The sequence below is a fragment of the Pinus tabuliformis genome, chromosome 1_2 (assembly GCF_031772625.1).
Source record: "Pinus tabuliformis cultivar Carrire ecotype Pingquan chromosome 1_2, CPIR1, whole genome shotgun sequence".
Classification (NCBI taxonomy): domain Eukaryota; kingdom Viridiplantae; phylum Streptophyta; class Pinopsida; order Pinales; family Pinaceae; genus Pinus; species Pinus tabuliformis.
The window spans coordinates 113,488,102-113,507,503 of NC_142298.1; the positions used below are offsets into that span (position 1 = coordinate 113,488,102).

A 19,402-nucleotide genomic window follows, 5' to 3' on the forward strand; every position below is an offset into this window, starting at 1 on the left:
CAATAGCACAAAAGAAAAATGAAGTTGTGCAGGCTACCGCTCGCAAGAAGGTAGCATAGAAAAAGAGTTGAGCAGGCAGTAGGCCAAGAAAAAGCAGAATAGGAAAAGAAGGAATTTGTTGCTAAGGTAGCCACTAAAAGGGAGGGCGCCGCGAAGGAGGCCACACAGGACATTGAGGAGTTTGTTTCTCAACATACTGTAGACAAGGAAGGATCTGAGGAGGAAGGAGGCAGTGGCAAGAAGCAGGGCACTCCCTTTATATTGTAGAATAGGATGAGGGAGATCACTTCCGGGTCACGGAAGAAGCATAAATTCGATAAGCATGCACATGCGGATCCAATCGTCCTCACTAAGGGGGACTTGAATGAGATTGGCGACAAGGTCTACGAGACAACGACGAAGTTGTCACTACAAGAAAAAAGTACATCGGTGAGGGGTGAAAAATGTCACCATAAGCTCATTGGTGATGGCCAAAAGAGCCTTCGTCACCAAAAACTGAACGTCACCAAAGGTGGCGTCTCCAAAAATATAGGTGTTGTAGTGACATTCAAAATCTGTAACCAATAATGATTTATAATGACGGATAAGGACCGTCACCATTTCATATGAGCAATGGTGACGGACCATAGCCTTCGTCACCAAAAATTGAACGTCACCAAAGGTGGCATCGCCAAAAGTATAGGTGTTGTATTGACATTCAAAGTTCGTCACCAATAATGATTTATAATTACGGATAGCAACTGTCACCATTTCATATGAGCAATGGTGACAGACCATAGCCTCCGTCACCAAAAACTAAACGTCACCAAAGGTGGCATCACTAAAAGTATAAGTGTTATGGTGACATTCAAAGTCCGTCACAAATATTGATTATAATGACGGATAGTGACCGTCACCATTTCATATGAACAACAATTTATTGTGATGGATCTTTCATGGTCGTCACTATTGGTGCATATATATAGTGACGTTTGTTGACCATAACCAAAAACTGCATTGCCTGAAGTATAGGTGTTGTGGTGATATTCAAGGTCCATCACAAATAATGACGGACAACGATCGTCACCATTTCATATCAACAAAAATGATTCATGATTACGGACCTTTAAGGGTTGTCATTATTGATGCGTATATGTGGTGGCGTTCGTTGATTGTCACTATTTCATATTTTGGTGAGGGTAAAAAAATGTCACCAAAGCCCATTAGTGATTGTCAAAAAGCCTCCGTCAACAAAAATTGATCGTCGTCATTCCATATGGATGTTAGGGCACGATGGAATCAAACCACCAACCTCCTGCTTGTAAAGCAAGTGCTCTTCCATTGAGCTAGCACCCTTTAAATAATTAGACTTTTAAAAATTAGACCTTGAAACTTCATAGATTGTAAATTCTACAACTTTCAATAAATTAAAAGCTCAGCAATATTTTACTAAACAAGCAAAGCAACGTCGAAGTTGCAAGTCCCGACCTAATGGTGATGGAAGTTATGAAAAGTGGGTGGAAGGAAAAATAGTTATGTATAAGAGAATCAATATGTTCAGTTGAATACTCAATTAGAAGTGAAACTATGAAGACATTTATAATCTATAAATGACCTATAACTAGCAAATGCACCAAATATTGTAAAGTAAATGGCATAAGTGGATAGCATATGGAAAAAGAACATTGATGAAGACAGGTGCAACATGTTATAGGTTGAGTGAAAGAAAAATCTCACTATTGTTGTTGTTCGGTGTTTAGATATCTGAATAATATATAAACTTTTGTGCAAATGTAACACGAATCTCGGGAAACCATGAACGACATATGATAAAAAAAAATATATGTATATATCCCCTTTACATAAACCAAAATGCAATTTGGAATTTCACAAGTCCGCACTCAAAACATGACTACAACTAACAAATAAAAGAAATTGACTTTGACAGAAAGCAATAGCTTCACCTTCATTCTTGAGTTGCTTCTATTTATTTGAATTTGACTACTGACATTCTTTATCTGACAAGGAATCAAAATCATCACTAGTATTAAATTCATCCAACACGGACTTTGGATATCCCACTGACATCTGCATTTTTGTTGCCATGCCTGAAAACCATGGAGTTTCCTATCAATAGTAGAATAAGATGTGTTCCTGATACTCAAGAACACATTCCTTATTAACCATTGTTACCTAACAGAAAACAAAGAGACAACACAATATCAGCGTACACAAAATCCCCTACCGAAATATAATCATAACTTAGCAAAGAAGTCTAAAAGATGTTCTTAATTAATAAATTTTGTATTTGGAAATATTGTTTCTTTAGATATAAAAAGGACTATGTTGTACAACACTTCTCTCTATTTATCGAGGGAATTATATCATATCATATGTCACACAGTAGCAATCTACAATACCTAAAGTAAAAAAGACAAATTTGCTCAAGAAAATAGATTTAGAAAAGAGCTTTGAAAACTATAAGTTTGTCATCAAAGCTTTAATTAATTAACAACAAAATAGTTGGAGTTTGAAAATCAAAATCATTCATAGGAAACAAATAGGACAATGGCCAAAGTCATTATTCATACAAATAAAGCTACAGTCACTATTTCCATTGCAAATAACTGAAATTTGGGCAGTGGTCTAACAGTTAGAGCTTATTTCCCAGGAAGACTCATCAATACCATCATTCTTTTTCCACGGTCTGTTGTGTCTCTAGATCCAAATCAGATAGCTTGTCATTCTTAAGTTCTACCTTTCAAGTACTAATTTTGGTTTGTTTTGTTTTGTTTTGTCAAGAGAGTTAGGTGTTTTGTTGCAAAGATTCCTGTAATAAGGTTTTCTTACGTAAGAATATGGTTCAATAAGATGAGGAACTAGATAGTGTAACTAAGGAGATCATTTCGGACTAAAGAAAATTTAAGTGAGAATTCATACCACTCCATGTTGGAAGAAAATAAGAGAATGTGTGACACATGTGGATGTATGGGAATACTGACACCTCTAGTCATGTTAAATCAGGGCTCTCTTATTTAAGGCAAGAGGCCTACTTTCCTCCACCAACCAAAATAAATTGCATAGGAAGCACAGTTATCATTGTTTTGGGTGGAGGAAAAATATTGTTGCCTACCTCTATTTTCCTAGCCTATTTTGAAAAGAACAACAAAAGACATCTAAAATATGTATAGTGCAGTCATTGATCTAGTTTGAAACATAGTGCATAGAGGAAACCACTTTCAAGAGTTTTTGAGACTCTTGCTAGACACAAAGGGGCAACATGTCTGCCAACGATACCCCAAGAAATTAAACAAGATGAAGCTTTGAATAGAAATCTAGTGCTAACACATTAGTCAAGGTGATGGTAGTTGAAGAAAGGGCCATTTGAAAGGAATATATACATTTCATCTAGAAATTCTTGAAGCAAAGGCTCCTAAGCCTCAGATCTTGGCATGGATAGTAAAAGATAAATGCAATTTTTTTTATCATGGCCCTTGCCAGCAAGCCAGAGCCACCTTATGGGGATGCACCCACCCTACTCCCTTGGGTTTTGACCTCGTGGCATAGCTCATGTGTCTAACTAGACTTTGCCAATCCATCTACACCCTCAAGGAACTAATGGTTTGTGTTCAAATGGTTAGAATCTTTTAGGCAGTGGTCTTTGATAGGTAAACCAGTGATAATACGGAATAAAGGTCTTGGTAGAACCCTCCACTAGGCACCAATGTAATTATGTGTAATTGTGATACATTTTTTTTGTTTCCCCACTAAAAATGAACATGCTACAACATGCAATGAGTAGAAAAAGATAAAGAGGAAGATTACCCATTGAGAAGCTTGCAATTGTTGGGAGTTAAAATGTTGACATACTTTGTAGCCATGACAAACCAAAGGAAACACATCACAAATACCTTTGCAATGGGTAAGACTACAAACGTTAGCATTTCAAAGATGGATTTTGAGTCGTTCCAAATTTTTTAGAATCATTGCTAGAAGAAATCCTTACAATATAAAAATAAAATTTATTTGTTTTCATATCGGCTTTTCTCGTAACTCCTTACTTCATGTTAATCTCCTCCAGTGCAATCTAAACACTCCTTGTATAATTTCCACTAAAAGCTGAGATAGATCCACAGAATGGTCTCAGCTTGCAGCGGTTGCAATTACAAACAATCATCAACCGTGCCAAAATAAAAATAAAATATATTTTCTCAACAACAGACCAGAGCGGACCCTGTAATCACCAAACTTATATAGAAGGATATTCATTTATTTAAGAGAAAAAATAGTAAGAAAAAAGTAGTGTAACTCATGTAGGACACAATCCAGTCCAAGTTAATATAGTTGAAAAGTTATCAAACTCATGCAACAACTATATCTTGAAATAGGTGCTAGAATTACAAGGGATCTACGTATCTTGAAAATTCAGTGCTTCAATAATCACAATTTTATCAATAAATTTGCATGCAAACTGTTGATGCACAAAAATATATCCAAATGAAATTTGCTCCAAAAACCATTTAGTGTTAATAAATTTTACTATGCTTCAGCTATCTGCCGAATATCTGAAATGAATGAAGAACATAGCACTCTATTTGATACAAATAGAAGCACAATTATGAATATTCTATAGGCAACCAATCTAATATGCTCTAGATTCTGATGTAGTCTCTAAACAATTTTTATACATTTTGAGAAGATACTGTCAAAGACAGTGACTAGAAAACTTGGTCAGGGGCCCAACAATGTCTACTCATAATGCAACTAAGAGTTAAACTGAAAATGAAACCTGTCACACAATGTAGCATTATTTTACAAAGTTGTTCATGATGGGCTACTCAAGAAGGCAAAATCACGAGATTACTTGTCTGAAGAGCAACCATCTATTTGTAGATTTTGCATAATGCATGGAACTATGAAACGATGATATAAGTACACACATAATGGCTACAATTTTTATTCACTTTCTACACTTTCTATTTTCCTCTTCAATTACATAGATTATCAATTCCATAAGTTTAGAGACTTAGCATATGCAGATCAGAACGTTGCCTCTTCAAAGGGACAAGAAAAAAATTCTTACCAAATGTTAGAATAGGCATACAAAAAGATAAGTAATAATCCACATGTGAAGCAGATTATCTTACCATTCAATCATATTTTGTAGTGTCACAGATCTTCCCAATTTTGTGAAAATCAGACATAGTAGAAATAAACTAAAAACAAAGTACACAAAAAAACAACAAAGTTTGTCAAGAAAGAAAAGAAAATTAAAAATAGTCAAAACAAGAGCACATATAGACATGCATCCACAACTTGATACAATTTGCCACCAAACTAAACCCCTTACCTAGAGAGGTACCTCCTGAGAGTTGGTTCATACTAAATCTTGATGGGGCAGTTAGGGACCAAGCAGGAAGATCTGGGAATAATGAGGTAATAATGCATCACAATGATAGTATCATTTTTTCTTTCTCCATTGGCATATCAAACAAAAGCTGAATTTGAGGCTCCAATTCAAGGACTAACTTAAGCACTGAATAAGGAAATGATACACTCAATATTGAAAGAGACTTTACCCTCCAGTAGTTAGGTTTTAGAAAAATGGGGTATCAGAGATTGGAGTATTCCAGATCTCTCAAAGAAAATTAGGTGTATTGTTGCAAAGATTATTTTAATAAGGTTTTGCTATGTAACAAGATGGTACAATAAAATGAGGAACCAGATATGTAACTACTAAGATCATTTGGGGCTAAAGCAAATTTAAGTGAGAATTCATACTACTCCATGTTGAAAGAAAATAAGGGAATGTGCGACACATGTGGATGTATGGGAATACTGGCACCTCTAGTCATGTTAAATCGGGGCTCTCTTATTTAAGGCAAGAGGCCTACTTTCCTCCACCAACCATAATAAATTGCATAGGAAGCACAGTTATCATTGTTTTGGGTGGAGGAAAAATATTGTTTCCTACCTTTATTTTCCTAGCCTATTTTGAAAAGAACGGCAAAAGAAATCTAGAATATGTATAGTGCAGTCATTGATCTAGTTTGAAACATAGTGCATAGAGGAAACCACTTTTAGGAGTTTTTTAGACTGTTGCTAGACACAAAGCGGCTTGTAGTTCTACATGTCCGTCAATGATACCCCAAGAAATTAAACAAGATGAAGCTTTGAATAGAAATTTGGTGCTAACACATTGGTCAAGGTGATGGTAGTTGAAGAAAGGGCCATTTGAAAGGAATCTATACATTTCATCTAGGAATTCTTGAAGCAAAGGCACCTAAGGATCAGATCTTGGCATGGATATTCAAGGATAAATGCAATTTTTTTATCATGGCCCTTGCCAGCAAGCCAGAGCCACCTTATGGGGATGCACCCACCCTAATCCCTTAGGCTTTGACCTCGTGGCATAGCTCATGTGTCTAACTAGACTTTGCCAATCCATCTACACCCTCAAGGAACTAATGGTTTGTGTTCAAATGGTTAGAATCTTTTAGGCAGTGGTCTTTGATAGGTAAACCAATGATAATATGGAATAAAGGTCTTGGTAGAACCCTTCGTTGGGCACCAATGTAATTATGTGTAATTGTGATACAATTTTTTTTGTTTCCCCACTAAAAATGAACATGCTACAACATGCAATGAGTAGAAAATGATAAAGAGGAAGAGTACCCATTGAGAATCTTGCAATTGTTGGGAGTTAAAATGTTGACATACTTTGTAGCCATGACGAACCAAAGGAAACACATCACAAATACCTTTGCAATGGGTAAGACTGCAAACGTTAGCATTTTAAAGATGGATTCTGAGTCGTTCCAAATTTTTTAGAATCATTGCTGGAAGAAATCCTTACAATATAAAAATAAAATTTATTTGTTTTCATATCATCTTTGCTCGTAACTCCTTACTTCATGTTAATCTCCTTCAGTCCAATCCAAACACTCCTTGTCTAATTTCCACTAAAAGTTGAGACAGATCCACAGAATGGTCTCAGCTTCCAGCAGTCGCGATTACAAACAATCATCAACCGCGCCAAAATGAAAATAAAATATATTTTCTCAACAAAAGACTAGAGCGGAGCTTGTAATCACCAAACTTATATAGAAGGATATTCATTTATTTAGGAGAAGAAATAGTAAGCAAAATGTAGCGTAACTCATGTAGGACACAATCCAGTCCAAGTTAATATAGTTGAAACGTTATCAAACTCTTGCAACAACTATATCTTGAAATAGGTGCTAGAATTACAAGGGATCTACGTATCTTGAAAATTCAGTGCTTCAATAATCACAATTTTATCAATAAATTTGCATGCAAACTGTTGATGCAAAAAAATATATCCAAATGAAATTTGCTCCAAAAACTATTCAATGTTAATAAATTTTACTATGCTTCAGCTATCTGCCGAATATCTAAAATGAATGAAGAACATAGCACTCTGTTTGATACAAATAGAAGCACAATTATGAATATTCTATAGGCAACCAATCTAATATGCTCTAGATTCTGATGTAGTCTCTAAACAATTTTTATACATTTTGAGAAGATACTGTCAAACACAATGACTAGAAAACTTGGCTAGGGGCCCAACAATGTCTACTCATAATGAAACTAAGAGTTAAACTGCAAATGAAACCTGTCACACAATGTAGCATTATTTTACAAAGTTGTTCATGATGGGCTACTCAAGAAGGAAAAATCACGAGATTGCTTGTTTGAAGAGCAACCATCTATTTGTAGATTTTGCATAATGCATGGAACTATGAAACAATGATATATAAGTACACACATAATGGCTACAATTTTTATTCACTTTCTACACTTTTTATTTTCCTCTTCAATTACATAGATTATCAATTCCATAAGTTTAGAGACTTAGCATATGTAGATCAGAACTTTGCCTCTTCAAAGGGACAAGCAAAAAATTCTCACCAAATGTTAGAATAGGCATACAAAAAGATAAGTAATAATCCACATGTGAAAATCAGACATAGTAGAAATAAACTAAAAACAAAGTACACAAAAAAACAACAAAGTTTGTCAAGAAAGAAAAGAAAATTAAAAATAGTCAAAATAAGAGCACATATAGACATGCATCCACAACTTGATACAGTCTGCCACCAAACTAAACCCCTTACCTAGAGAGGTACCTCATGAGAGTTGGTTCACACTAAATCTTGATGGGGCAGTTAGGGTCCAAGCAAGAAGATCTAGGAATAATGAGGTAATAATGCATCACAATGATAGTATCATTTTTGCTTTCTCCATTGGCATATCAAACAAACGCTGAATTTGAGGCTCCAATTCAGGGACTAACTTAAGTACTGAATAAGGAAATGATACACTCAATGTTGAAGGAGACTTTACCCTCGAGTAGTTGGGTTTTAGATAAATGGGGTATCAGAGATTGGAATATTCAAGATATCTCAAAGGATATTAGGTGTCTTGTTGCAAAGATTATTTTAATAAGGTTTTCCTATGTAACAACATGGTACAATAAAATGAGGAACCAGATTTGTAACTACTGAGATCATTTGGGACTAAAGAAAATTTAAGTGAGAATTCATACCACTCCATGTTGAAAGAAAATAAGGGAATGTACGACACATGTGGATGTATGGGAATACTGGCACCTCTAGTCATGTTAAATATACAATTCCTTCAAACTTGTTAGCTCACCAAGCCATGGTGGCATCACATCCATGATACAGCTGCCAGGAAGAGATTGTATCATGTGAGGTGGCCTAAGGTTATAAAAGGTGGAGAAAACAACAAGATAATGTAGGGGATTGACAATGAATGGAGTTGAACAAAGAGGATTGGCATAATGAAGCTAAGGTTTTTAAGAACATTGAGTTTAAATGGAAAATTCTACTGAAGCTCATAAAGGATAATGATGCAAAATTCACAGATGGAAAAATCATAGACCTGGAGGACAACATAACAGATGACAACCTGAATATTAATAATAGACTGAACCATTTCAATCTTGACCAAGGTATTGGCAATTCAACTATCTAAGAGAGTCGAGGGGGTGTAGCAAACATCAGAGCCAGACTCTTCAGTAATGATGGATGAGAGCCAAGGTTTCAGGCCATCGTATTCGCAACCAAAATATGAAGAGGTTTCTTCATTTTTAAATTTAATTACAAGATTATTGTTCTTTGAACTTTGATGAGTTTTGCCTCATAAGTTTTAGAAATTACAGTAGAACCTAACTTCATACAAGGTGTTTTGTTTTTTCAAAATGGAACTGGATCCTTTATCTCCTTTTCATTTTTATTTTGGTTATTGGGTGCAATTTGACACTATGGTTTTCTGCGAATTATTAAGTGTTATAGTTAATTTTTAGGATTATCTATGAGTCTAGTCTAATGGACCATGTTTGGCACTGCCCAAAATAATTCCACAAAATTACTAAAAAGGAGGGGAGTGAAAGGAAAAAAATCGACTCTCTGCGTGCCCTAAAGACTAGGCAGCCCACACCATCCAAAAGCTCACCATTGTTGGAGACTCCAACAACACAATTCAACACGTCCAGGTGCGCTCTTCTCCCTCAAATGCCAATTTGAATTCAGTCTTCCAGTGAATTCATGCAGCTCTTCCATCATTTCCTCGATTCTCATTTTTTCATGTCCTTTAGATAAACAATAATCAAGTTGATTTCCAAGCCAATTTGGCTCTACAAGCAAAAGAAGGTGATTTAATTGTCAATGGATGTCGCTCCACCCTCTCGAACCCTTCATGGCTCTCTCCTCATTCTTTGCCTCTTCCCGTGGCTCACACATGGATACCCTTCATAACCCTTGCTCCATGTGCTTCTGTTATCTCCTATCAAGTGTGATTACCTTGTCCCATCATAGTCTCCCCCCTGTACCTTTCTCATGCATTCCCTTGGCTCTTCATTGGATTTTCTCAATAATGGAGGATCCCATAGTTTGAATGTGCCATCATTTTAGAATGAGGGCCCCCTAGTTTAGATGTGCCGTCATTTTAGAATGAGAGCTTCTAACCTAATGGGAAAGACAATTATGGCACCCTTCAAAAGTTAGTATCTTGTTGTTTCCCTGCGACATCCTCTATTTTGGCTCTTGCCCCCTCATTGATCTCCCTACATTTTCTGAAGGCCTCCTCTCTGCCACCTCAGGTCTCATGGCTCGCCAAGCTAAGATAGTCTGAGTCAGCCCAACAACATTAGGCTGGTGACTTCAAAGACCTCAAGTCCTCCCATTGCCTTCTTCAAATCTGGATTTCAAGCTTGGAGTCCCAGATCGAGACGCTGTTAGACATTCCCATTCAACACCTACATCTTATCCACCACGTTCATGACAAATTTTAGGCTCTCTGCTCTCAACTCGAAGGCCTCTAGGTTGTGTGACTAGCAGAAATTCAGAAACATTCTCCTCTAGCTCACTCCAAAACAGCTTCTTCAGCCTCTGCAACTTCGTTCCTCCCTGACTTAAAACACTCCCGCTAAAAGGGAATTCCAGGATGACAATACAGCTCAACGGTTTTCTCCAATCTCAGGTCCTAAATGAAGTGCATTGTAATTTTTAATCTACGCATATACTACAAGGATTATACTGTAAATCTTTTTTTGATAACTTGTACTAGCATAGAAGAGTGGAAAATTAACAGGGGGTCCCAAGTTTACTGCAACATATGTTAAGGCTGACCTAGTCAATCTAATGTGGGTCCATAAGCCCCCATGGGGAGGGCATGCTATTTCTTGAGATGTTTATAAATACACACTTAAGTGTCATTTGTAAATAATCAGTGTGAGCTGTTTTTCTCTCTAAAAGTGTATCCTGCAGGCACCATATACTATTGCACCCTCTCGCTATCTTGGTGTGACATTTGTGATCAGTTATCTCTATATAGCACTCTTATGGTATTTTACTCTAGTGCATCTATGGTTCACAACTAGTGCACTTGCTCACTCTTTATCAAGTGTTGTTTTCTCCTTTCTTATTGCAGGTTTTAGGGTTTGTTAGTGGTTCCTCTCAATCCTTGCTTTCTCTTGTGATGTCACAATTTTCATGGTCAAAATATGTCTTCCATCTTCCCCACATTTTTGCCATTGCAATGATTCCAACTGAAGTTGTGCAAACTGTTGATCCCCAACCATCTATAAGCATTTAATTTTCAATCGGGTTAACATAAAACAGAATGCAATTATAAAGTATCATACAACCAACACATTTTGCACATACTATAATAATAATAAACATACATGTCAAACTATTTATATGCTAGCATGGAGTAAATTACCTCAATAGTTGGGGGAACAAGGGGCCGCTTGCCTTTGAGCACAATTACAAGAAATTCCAGCTTCTTTTCTTCATCCCATTCACTATAGGTACCCATGTCTAAATACTCCGTAATGACATCTAAAGTTTCTTAATGTTTGCCAGATTCCTGATCCACCAAAATTTGATAAATCTGACAGTCGATTGTTCAAATTATAAAGTTGAACATTTGAACCATACTTATGATAAATACCTGGCGCAGATCAAGTTTCATCAATATCATTCCGAATGTTGAAACCCGCCGAATAAGGTCAGCCAGGCGTCCATCAGCTAGGATATCTGACCCACATGATTGCTGCAGAAAACGAACTAAATTAATGATGCACATTTCACCCCGGCAGGAAAAGCAGATGCTCACTCCAAACAGAGAACTTTAGAAATACCATTGATTCATAGCAAAGCATCAGAGGTTCTAAAAGTTGTGCTGAATTTTCATAGTACTGATTAGGGTCATAATCACAGGGAATGCCCTCCAAGATCTCTTCAATCCGCCTACGTGTAGTGATAAGCTATAAGCACAAGTGTATAAACAGACGCACATTAGATATGAAACATTTGAAAGGAGAACAAGGTACGATTCAAATTTTAACGTTAATCCTAACTACGATAAATTCAATTCAAAACATTAGCTGATCTAAACAAACATAAAATACATCCAAACTTAGATGCCCCAAGATATTTGACAAAATGAACATATTCTTTGCAAACAAGAAACAGAATCAATGGAGTAACAAACCTTTTCCCTTACATCTCCAAGGACAATTCTATAAGGAGCAAAATCTGGGCGCTGTGTAATGCTTGGATTAAGAATTTTATCAAAGATGGATTTACCCACATTAAATTCTGATGTTTTCTTTCGAGGACTGGAAAAACCAAAACCTGTTGTACTACTGGCAGGAGTTCCAGTCCCTGATCCAGTTGAAGATGCATTTGTAGAAACATTAATTGTTCTGACATTTACATCCAGCTTTCCATCTTCATACTTCTCTGAATTTCTTGAAAGGGAACTCTTCAGCAGTGTCACTGAGCTCTCAGCATTGTGACCAGACTAAATGGCAACAAAAGATCATTCTCTTAAGTTACAAATTGCAATATTCAGTATTTGAAAATTCAGCATTTGCATCTTGATGCATGAAAAAAAGTCTTCAACTTTTTGAGAAAACGTTATGGAGAACAACATACTATATTTGTTTTTACTATTAATATCTGAAAAATTAATGATGAATTATTTTGAATTCTGTCTAATTTACCTCAAAGGAATCACTGTGATCTGTCACTGGGAACTCTAAGATGGGTAGCTGGGATTCTCCGTCATTGCATTCTATACAAGAAAGTAGAGGAAAAGAATGAACATGAGGCATGTCACATGACATTTGCACAGAAAAATTGTGTTGAACAAGGTATCAGCGGCAACTCTCTAATAGATGGCTATTTACCTGAAATAAGTTTTCAGGCCAACATTACAAGCAATAGCAAAAAATTTCCAAGCAAATTCACTGTAAAGAAAATAAATGATCCATATTGCACAAAAACAGAGAATATAGCAGATTCCAGAATAAACCCAAAGATAATGGAAAATAAGGAAATATTCATCGTGTCCACGAAAATTATATGCAAATAGTAAATACACAATGATAGGGAGAAACACACTACTTACATGGGCTTCACACCATCTGCCCCAGAAAGATAAATGGGGGCACTCTGCCACCCAACAAGGAAGACATAATGCCTTCTGGAATACCCATCAATATCAAACATATGATAGTCAAATGGTCTGCCCTTTCATAATTTTAAAAAGGGATATTTCCAGCAAATTCCTTGTTTTATTTTCAATTTAATTTGCAGAATGTTTACGAGAAAAAATCTTGAAGGAATTTGTCAGAAATAGTATTGAATATTGAAAAAGGGATATTACAGTGGTGTCAGAGCTGCTTTCCTACCAGCCTGAGGTGATTGATTAGCAGTGGAAGATTTATCTTTTGTTCCCGGAATGTGAAATTTCAACAGGATTGAAACACTAGCTCCCAATTTATTGTGTATTTCTGGAGGCTGAGTTCATTATCTATCTGGGCCAAATTTGTTGTATTTTCACAAGCCAAGTTCGAGGGTTCAGAAGGGCCAAATTTGTGAGGGCCGCATCCATTAATTGTTGAGGCCAAGTCTGCCATTCACTGGAGCCGAATTCGTGATACTCGCAGTGGCCGAATAGCTGTGCAAATTCACGGGTTTTTGGAGGCCGAGCCACTGTATAAATTCATGGGTTTTTGGAGGCCGAATCGCTGTACAAATTCGTGAGTTTTAAGGGGCTGAATCAATGTGCAAATTCGTGGGTTTTTGGAGGCTGAATCAATGTACAAATACGTGGGTCTTTGGAGGCTGAATCGTTATACAAATACGTAGGTCTTTGGAAGCTGAATCACTGTCCAAATTCTTGGGTTTTTGGAGGCTGAATCACTGGGCAAATTCGTGGCTCTTTGGAGTCTGAATCGTTGTACAAATTCATGGGTTTTAGAGGCCGAATCATTGTGAAAATTCATGGGTTTTTGAAGGCCGAATCTTTGGAGAAAATTGAGGTTGAATCGTTGTAAGAAATTGAGGGTTATGGAGGGCCAAACCACCATGCGCATTGGAGCGAATTTGTTGTGCGTGTTATTGGCCAGGTGAGGTGATTGACCGAGCTTCATTATGTGTTGCTGGAGACAATGATTCCTATGAAAGGGTTACTGAGTTTGGTTATGATGTTGTCATTGTTGTGTCAAAGATATTTGGTATTCGAAATGCATCAATGAAGGGCACGCCTGAGGATTCACTGAGGAGCTTTCAGTACCTGTCTGTAGATTCAGGACAGAAGCAGTGATAAGTAATTTGTCCAATTTTATGATTTTTTGGGGAATTAAAAAGGTTTGTTCTAGCTTGGTATATCTATTTGGCCAATTCCGTTGTCATTTGTTCTTGCTGTTTGAGATTAAGCCCATACAAGAGGAATATATTTAAAATTAATCATAGGCTGGCCTTGATGGGGAAAGAAAATTCATAGGTTTCGTGCATCTACATCGAGGATGAGCAGTTAAAAGACGAAGGAAAGCAGCCAAAGAGAGTGCATGATTGACCAAACATTGTCTCAATGGGCCCTATTTTAAATTGTTGCTTTCCATTCATCATTTCTTGGGCATGTAATACATAGTCAACTCAAACAGCATACAACAAAACCCCAAGCTTCTATCCTGATTAGCTGTTTGGTTTCTCTATTTTACATAAATACATATCGAGCTCTCATTTATCTCAATTTGGTTCTATCGAATTTAAAATAGAAGTTATTGTATGGTTAAATATCGTTGAAATCACTGCCTGTCCATGCAGAATCGAAAAAAATGTTCTTTGTACTTTCCAGGCAACTGCCAATCTGTTGAGTTTAATGTATTTGTACCTGTCTTGCTCAGAATGCTTGCATATGTCCATCTCTGACTTGGCCTTCCAAATCAGATTACTGTGAGATAAAGTCTGAAGTAAGAGGAGACAGAATGGAATAGTGGCTTGTTGTAAAGGGAAATATCTATTTCTTTTTCATTTGTCATTCAGATTACGAGCTGCTGAGGAAACGTGATCTCATTGATCTGTTTTTCAATGCTTGAGTCTACAATCCTATAGAGATCACCTTGCTAGTTCCACTTAATTTCATGGGAGGTGTATCAGAAACAGAAATGGTCGTGCATCTCTTAGGGAATTTAAATGCAGCAAAATATAACATGTGTGCCTCTCAGGGATACTTCATGCTTTGCCCAAATCATGGGGTGTATGGGGCCTTAAACATCTTTCTATCTTTTCAAAAACCCTTTCGTCAAAAGTCAGTTGGAGACTTCTCTCCACAAAGAGCCTGTGGACATCGGTAGTTTTCAGGAAATACATTTCCCCCTCTCGCTTGATGAATGGATCAGAAAACTGAATAAAATGGTGCCAAACTCTTCAATTATCTGGAAAGTTGTTATAGCTTCATTTAATATTATTGGAGGTGGCCTCACTTGGAAGGTGGGCAATGGGTAGAAAGTTAATATCAGTTTGGAACCATGGGTTGGCTTCCAAGCTAATTTTAGACTTCCTTTGGATCTTGTGGCTTTCCTGAATGAGCACGACAAAGTTTTCCACAATCAGGTTGTGGATGAGGATTGGACTACTTTCTGGTGGCAAGGTTGGCAGAATGTGGCTCATTTGGGCCTTTAAGGAGAGCATGCTGATATGTGGTAGGATTTAAGGAGAGCATGCTGATATGTGGTAGGATTATATTATCTCTCTCAGAAGGTCAAATGTCAGAAAAAGAGATAGGGTGGAATTTTTGTGTTGTGTTCACTCTCCTTCTGGGGTATATACCCCAAAATTAGGATACAGTCACTAGATAGTAGAAGTCCCCCAAAATTAGGATACAGTCACCAGATAGTAGAAGTCAAGACTTTTTCCATGGTGTTTATTAAAAAGCAAAGTGACAACTTGCAACAACTTACAAAAAAATATAAAAAGAAGGTCCCAACTTGTGTATTTTATGTAAAAATGCTGAAGAGTCTATCTCACACTTGTTTCTTTTTTGCCCTTTCTCACTGCATATTTGAGTTAAATCTAGGAAAATATTGAATTGCAACTTGCAGTGGAGAGGAAACAATAGCTTGATTGAGGCTTGGAAGTCGCAGTGGGATTCGTCAAACAACGAGACCCTCAGAACATCCCTCCCCTCATTTGTTGGGGGTCTAGCTTGCCAGGAACAAAGCCACTTTTAGGGACTCCTCATCCGCACCCAATCTTATTGAGCTGAAGTGGGTGCAATTTATGCTCTCCTTCCATCAAAAGACTTTATTCACGTGCCTCGCAATATCATTGAAGAAGAGATCAATCAACACATTCCTTGGTCTTATTTTGATGGTGCTTCAAAGTGAGGACAATAGTTGTGGTGGTGGCCTCGTTCTTTTCATAAATGAACATCATTTCATGAAGTCAAAAATTGGTTTAGGCAGAGGATCTAATAATTTTTCTGAACTTATATCTTTAAAGATTCTACTCTGCTAGGCTCTAGAATATGATTGTTTCTCTCTTCCAGTCTTCGGGGATTCTTTAAATGTTATTAATTGGTTTAATGAAGTTCAAAGATGTCACAACCACACACCTTCCCATTCTAGAAGAAATTCTTCAGATTAAACAAGCTTTTAATAATATATCCTACTGTCATATCTACAGGGAAAGGAACCATGAAGCAAATTTTCTATCCAAGGAAGGTGCTAGAAAGGCTATGAGCAATTGGCAGGTCACAGAACATATGAATGGGGCAGTCCAAATTTTCCAGCACCACTCTTTTATAGATATGTGATGCTTTGTGTTTCTCCTCTATGTCAAGCTACAGATTATATTTCTCTACCATTTTTTTAACAGTTTGTAATATATTTGATTTTTTGATGTAAATATTTTGGTTACAAAGGTCAGTTGTTGATTTTTATTTACTGCTAGATAGGACTTATTATGAACAGATCAATATATATCAGTTCTGCTCCCACGTTGTGTGGACATAACAATTTTGATGTTTGATCTGAGGGTGGTTTTTATCACACACAAATTATTTGGAGGTTGTACTACTCACGGCTTTGGCCATTGACAGATGGTTTTTTGTTGAATGCACATAGTGCATGTATTGTAACTTTTTGTTGCGATTTTTTCTTCGGAAAAAAATAAAAAAGATTGTTTTCCTTGATCTGCAATTCAGGCACCATAAATCTTAATATAACTATTCTAATAAATTGAACTATACAACCCTAGCATCCACATAAACGAGGGTAACAACTCTTTTGCTAAGTCAATCCTGGCATTTAACAAATTTCAAACCATATCATTAATGAATTTCAAAACCTAGCAATAAAAAATTTAAAGACTTCAAAGCCTTTCCATTACGCCAGCTAATTACTCAAAAAGGCCAAAACTGTTACACTAAACATAAAATCAAAAAAATAGTACAGATGTTCTACTAAACTAGCAATGGACCTAAAACGTCTAGATTCGCTATTCATAACCCCGATTAACATAAATAAGATGGAATTTTGATGCAAACGAATAACTTACTCATGATATAAGCGATCGCCAAAGAAGAAACCCTGGCCACCACAAAAGAGACCTTGACGCTCCTCACTCTGTGTTTGTCCAGGGCCAAGTCCAGCAAAATTATCCCCACCCCACCAAGTAAGAACATAAACCTCGATGAGAGCCCTTCGATAATATATTGCCCTTTCCTCTTCCAGATAGGAAGACAACCGGTTTTATGTTCATGTGACAGGACCCTTCACGCTCCCAATGCCCAGTGACTCGATGATGACATCGTAGATGAAGCTGAAGACCACCAAGAAATAGGTGGCCAAGACGAGGGAGAAGACAATCATCGTTGAGGGCAGCGAAAAGGAGGGCACCTTCAGGCGCATGCGGGGTACTCTGAGAGCACTATAAAGAAGCTTTAGGATGAGAAGCAAGGGATCCATTGAATATGGCGAAGATAAGTCTATGCTTGATGATGTCGACCTCTGGTGATGAACAGGAACCTCTGTCGACATTTTTCCAGTGACGGAATTTTGTTCAGAGATGAAATTAATGACCAAATTGAGGATGAATATTTAAGCTTTTGTTTTCCCTCCGTCACTTGGGTTTTTGGTGTGACCCTAAGGTATTAGTTACCCAGCCTTTAGTTAGCCCGAAACAATGTTGCAAGAATAATGAATCCGCTACTATAACACACAAACAAAATTCATCACTCCAATAATGTAAAACTGAATTAAATTTTGATTAAAATTTATCGAGAAAGATGCATTTCAATAGCTTTTTATAAATGGGTTAAAATAATAGTCTAAAATAAATATTATTCCATAAAAATTGAAAAAGTGTATCTTGGTCGAAGTATGAGATACTTTCGATTTACTTCTAAATTTTATTGGAACTTTGATCATACTGTGATTTTTACTAGAATTTTGGAGAAATCAATTATTACTATGACTTCAACTTAATTTAAATCAATATTGTTTTATTAATATTAAAATTGTTTAGAAACCAATTATTGACCACTGTTCATTTTAAATAAATGTTATTATGTACCTAAACTAGCATCTAAGGGTTTAGTTTCGATAGTGGTGGTTCAAGCTTACATACATGTTAGCTAACCCTAATAATATTATTTTGGAACAAGTTTATAAATTGATTCAATTGGTCTCATTTTTATGTTAATAATTCAATCACCTAAATATTGGTAGTGAGATTGAAAATGGGGTTGTTCTTTAATGTTCATGAAACATGAGCCTAATATGTATTGCATGTGGCTTTATTTTAACCTTATCCTTGATCGTTATTTGAAAAAATTATTTTGTCAAAAGAAAAACCTAGGTCTCCTTGTGGTGAACCCTATGAAAATCGATGGTAAGGCCATAGAGAGTCTTTTTTGTATAATCACTAATGATGGGGGACATACTTGTAAATAGAATATTAATATACTTGAGAGTTTAGAACTCATGGTGCTCCCATTGTAGATGAATTAAAACCCTAAAACATGTGTTCTAGTTTTGTCCCTTGGCCAAATCTACATGGGCTTTGGCAAAGTCTTTGGGTTGCTAGTGACCCTTGCTAATATTAGATGGAATGCAATCTTGTTAGGAAAACATCTTCCTGAGGCCACAAAGTTTCATTCTTCTTGGATTGTTGTTCATGTTGTAGTGTTTTTCTTTTTGTGAAAGAAATGCAACGAAATATTATTTTATGATAAAGAGCCTTCATAAACTTTCTCGTGGTATGATAGCACACTAATTTGTATGAAACTACGCTTGCAGATTATAATGCAAGTGCAAAGGATTTAGATAAAAGGGGTGTCTTTTTAGCAACTACTAGAATTATAGGGTGTTGCCCCTTGCAACATGAGTAAGGAGCCCCTTGGCCCTTTCACCACCTAGTCAAACTATTCTTAATGTGGTGATAATAGGTCGTGTCACATGGTTAGTGGACATATTTGTTAAAGGAAGAGACACAAACACAACTAGCCTCATTCTTTAGTGAATAAAAACAAATTCTTGAGTATTGTGTCGAGCACTTTTTTAGGCATTGAAGAC

At 36.6% G+C, this 19,402-nt stretch overlaps 1 pseudogene across 1 annotated transcript; it reads right to left on the minus strand.

Moving 5' to 3' along the window:
* Positions 1–1,699: 1,699 nt before the first annotated feature.
* On the minus strand, positions 1,700–17,980 carry LOC149204765 (uncharacterized; annotated as a pseudogene). Its single transcript, XR_016252390.1, has 7 exons — positions 17,385–17,980; positions 12,542–12,612; positions 12,028–12,339; positions 11,675–11,800; positions 11,485–11,586; positions 11,254–11,400; positions 1,700–2,172 (listed from the first exon to the last, which is right to left on the minus strand). The product of XR_016252390.1 is annotated as an uncharacterized LOC149204765 (transcript).
* Positions 17,981–19,402: the final 1,422 nt, after the last annotated feature.